We start from the raw sequence: 4837 nt of genomic DNA, 5'->3' as shown, positions 1-4837 counted from the left end.
TATTTATATACACCAACATGGAAAGATGTCCAAAACATATTGGTTATTAAGTGAACAAAGCAAGTTAAGAAGCATCATATAATATCCACACAATGGGATACTATTCAGCAACAAAAAGGAACAGACTACCAAGACACGTTACCACGTGGATGAATCTCACATACAGTACACTGAGTTAAAGAGCCAGCCTCAATAAACTACATGCTATCTCAAGAGTTGGCAAACCACCACCTATGAGAAAATTCAGCTCACATCTCGTTTTCGTATCTCTTGTGAGTTAAAGAATGGGTTTATTTTGTTTTGTTTTTTACATTTTTAAACAGTTGTGTGAAAAAATACACTTAAAAATAAAGAATAATTAAAATACAGCATATGAAAACTCATGAGATGCAGCTAAACTCATGCCTTAAGGAAAACCTATGGTTTTAAATGTACACATACAAAAGAAGAAACACTGAAAACCAATGATCTAAGAATTCCTCTCAAGAATTTAGGTGGAAAAGAGCAAATTAAACTCCAAGAAAGTAAAAGGAATAAAGAAATAAATAAAAGTAGAAAATAAATGCACAAGAGAGGATTAACGAAGGCAAAAAATGAAAAATTTTTCCTTGAAACAATTAATTGAGATATTCCCGGTATAACTATTCAAGAAAAAAGAGAGAAGATACAAATAGCCAATTTCAATAATGAAAAAGGATGAACATAGAAGCAAAATCCTCGGGGTGTCTGGGTGGCTCAGTCATTAAGCGTCTGCCTTCGGCTCAGGTCATGATCCCGGGGTCCTGGGATCGAGCTCCCTGAACAGGGAGCCTGCTTCTCCCTCTCCCACTCCCCCTGTTTGTGTTCCCTCTCTCGCTGTCTCTCTTGGTCTGTCAAATAAATAACTTTTTTTTAAAAAAGCAGCAAAATCCTCAACAAAATATTAGCAAACCAAATTCAACAGTACATTAAAAGGGTCATACACCACCATCAAGTGGGATTTATTCCAAGGATTCCATGGTAGTTCATCATCCACAAATCAATCTGTGTGATACACCACATTAACAAAATGAAGAATAAAAATTATATGATCATCTCAATAGATGAAGAAGCATTTGACAAAATTTAACAACCATTTGCGAATAAAAATTCTCAACACAGGGGCGCCTGGGTGGCTCAGTCATTAAGCGTCTGCCTTCGGCTCAGGTCATGATCCTAGGGTCCTGGGATCGAGCCCCGCATCGGGCTCCCTGCTCCGCGGGGGGCCTGCTTCTCCCTCTCCCCCTCCCCCTGCTTGTGTTCCCTCTCTCGCTGTGTCTCTCTCTGTCAAATAAATAAATAAAATCTTTTAAAAAAAATTTTTCAACACAGGAGTAGCAAGGAAACATACCTCAACATAAGAAAGGCCATATGTGACAAGCCCACAGCTAACATCAACTCAACGTGAGGGCTTTTCCTCTAAGATCAGGAACAAGACAAGGATGCCCACTCTTGCTACTTTTATTCAGCATAATATTGGAAGTCCTAGCTATTGCAATTAGGCAAGAAAAAGAGATAAAAGGCATCCAAATCAAAAAGAAAGAAGTAAATTGGGACACCTGGGTGGCTCAGTCGGTTAAGCAGCTGCCTTCGGCCTGGGTCATGATCCCAGGGTCCTGGGATCGAGTCCCACATCGGGGTCTTTGCTCAGCGGGGAGCCTGCTTCTCCCTCTCTCTCCTTCTGCTTGTGCTCTATCAAATAAATTTTAAAAAATCTTTAAAAAAAAAAGGAAGAGGGGCGCCTGGGTGGCTCAGTCGTTAAGCGTCTGCCTTCGGCTCAGGTCATGATCCCAGGGTCCTGGGATCGAGCCCCGCATCGGGCTCCCTGCTCTGCGGAGAGCCTGCTTCTCCCTCTCCCACTCCCCCTGCTTGTGTTCCCTCTCTCACTGTGTCTCTCTCTGTCAAATAAATTTTTAAAAAATCTAAAAAAAAAAAAGGAAGAATTTAAACTGTCAATATTTGCAAATGACATGACATTATATATAGAAAACCCTAAGGACTCCACCGAACAACTGTTAGAACTAATAAGTGAATTCAGTAAAGATGCAAGATACAAAATCAACATACAAAAAATATGTTGTGTTTATATACACCAATAACAAACTATCAGAAAGACAAACTAAAGAAACAATTCCATTTGCAGTTGCATGAAAAAGAATAAAATACCTAGGAATAAAATTAACCAAGGACTTGTACACTGAAAACTATAAGACATTGATGAAAGAAAGTGAAGATGACACAAATAAATGGAAAGACATCTATGCTCATGTACTGGAAGAATTAATACTGTTAAAATGTCCACAATACCCAAAGCGATCTACAGATTCAATGCAATCTCTTTTAAAATTCCAATAGCACTTTTTACAGAAATAAAACAAACAATCCTAAAATTTGTATGGAACCACAAAAGACCTTGAATAAGCAAAACAATCTTGACAAAGAAAAACAAAGCTGGAGGCACCATGCTCCCTAACTTCAAACTATATTACAAAGCTATGTAGTCAAAACAGTATGGCATTGACATAGAACAGACACAGGGACCAATGGAACAGAATAGAGTCCAGAAATAAATCCATACACATATGGCCAATTAATTAATGACAAAAGAGCCAACAACACACAGTGGGGAAAGGACAGTCTCTTCAACAAATGGTGCTGGGAACACTGGACAACCAAGTGCAGAAGAATGAGACTGGACCACTTTCTTACACCACACACAAAAATCAACTCAGAATGGACTAAAGACATGAATGTATGACCTGAAACCATAAAAGTCCTGGAAGAAAACACAGGCGGTAAGGTCCTTGACCCCGGTCATGGTGATGAGTGCTGGATTTGGCACAAAATGCAAAGGCAACAGAAGCTAAACTAAACAAGTGGGACTACACCAAACTAGAAAGCTTCTGCACATCCAAGGAAACTGTCAAGAAAATGAAAAGGAAACCTACTGGATGAGAGCAAATATTTGCAAATCATACATGTAATAAGGAGTTAATATTTAAATATATATAAATAACTAGAGGCACCTGGGTGACTCAGTTGGTTGAGTGTCCGACTCTTGGTTACAGCTCAGGTCATGATCTCCAGCTCCGGAGGTGGAGCCCTGCATTGGGCTCCCCGCTCAGCGTAGAGTCTGCTTCTCCTGCTCCCTCTGCCCCTCCCCCCCAGCTTGTGTTCTCCCTCTCTCTCTAAAATAAATAAATAACTTATACAACTCAAAAGCAAAAAAGCAAACAATCTGATTAAGAAATGGCCAGAAGATGTGAACAGAGATTTTTCCCAACAAGACATACAGATGGCCCACGGTACATGAAGAGATGCTCAACCTCACTCGTCATCAGGTAAATGCAAATCAAAACCACAATGATATATCACCTCTCCCCTGTCAGAATGGCTACTATCAAAAAGGCAAGAAGTAAGCGTTGGTGAAGATGTAGAGAAAAGAAAACCCTTGTGCACTGTTGGTGGGAATGTAAATTGATGCAGCCACTGTGGAAAATGGTACAAAGTTTCCTCTAAAACTTAAAGATAAAACTGCCAGATGATCCAGTAATTCCACTACTGTGTATTTACCCAAAGGAAATGAAAATACTAACTTGAAAAGATATCTGCATCCCATTTTCCTTGCAGCATTGTTTACAATGGCCACGACATGGAAATAATGTTAATTGATGGATGAATGGATAAAGAAGTGATATATATACACAATGGACTATTATTGAGCCACAAAAAAGAAGGGAATCTTACCATTTGCAACAACATGGGTCGACCTTGAGGGCATTATGCTAAGTAAAATAAATCAGACAGAGAAAGAAAAATACCATACAATCTCACTTATATGTGAAATCGAAACAAACAAAAACCAAACTCATAGATACAGAGAACAGATTAATGGTTGCCACAGATGGGGGGTGGTGGGTGGACAAATGGGTGAAGGAGGTCAAAAGGTACAAACTTTCAGTTATGAAAGAAATAAGTCATGGGGATTTAATGTACAGCATTATGGTGACAGTTATTGTGACTATAGTTATGTACTATGTATCTGTAAGTTTCTAAGAGAGTAGATCTTAAAATTCTTAACACAAGAAAACAATTTGTAACTATGTGTGGTGATGGATGTTAACTAGATTTATGGTGATGATCATTTTGCAATATTTACAAATAACAAATCATTATGCTGTACACCTGAAACTAATATAATGTTTTAAGTCAATTATAACTTTTAAAAAATGACCCAGTGTTTCCCTAGCCTAATCCCATCCCTACAATCAGCTTAACTGCATCATTCTACTTGTTGCCTGGATCTTGGGCATTAAAAACCAATCAAACAAACAAGCAACAACAATTATAACAAATCACTAACAAAAACATATCCACTATTTAAATCCTACCCTATCCACAAGATAAAGGGAGGAAGGAATGGTCTCTCCCACTTCTCACTCATTTTACTACCCCATATTTTGTTTTTGTTTTTCTCTTGTACTTCAAGTCCTCTTTCCTGATTTTACCTGTATGAAAAAAATGGAACCAGGATGAAACTGACTCTTGCTCTTGGGACCTCGGTCTCCACCTCCAAGAGGAGGGGTGAAGGGAGAAGATGGTTATCCCAGGTCCCCACCTGCAAGAGGAGGGGTGGGGGAAGAAGATGGTTATCCCAGGTTCCTACCTGCAAGGGAAAGGGTAGGAGGAAAAGAGGTTAACCCAGGTCCCCACCTGCAAGGGAAGAAGTTGGGGGAGAAGAGGGTTATCCCAGGTCCCCACCTGAAGGGAAGGAGTGGGAGGAGAAGAGGGTTATCCCAGGTCCCCACCTGCAAGAGGA

The sequence above is a fragment of the Phoca vitulina genome, unplaced genomic scaffold (genome assembly GCF_004348235.1).
Source record: "Phoca vitulina isolate PV1807 unplaced genomic scaffold, GSC_HSeal_1.0 scaffold16, whole genome shotgun sequence".
Classification (NCBI taxonomy): Eukaryota; Metazoa; Chordata; class Mammalia; order Carnivora; family Phocidae; genus Phoca; species Phoca vitulina.
Note: the sequence above shows the minus strand (reverse complement) of the source record.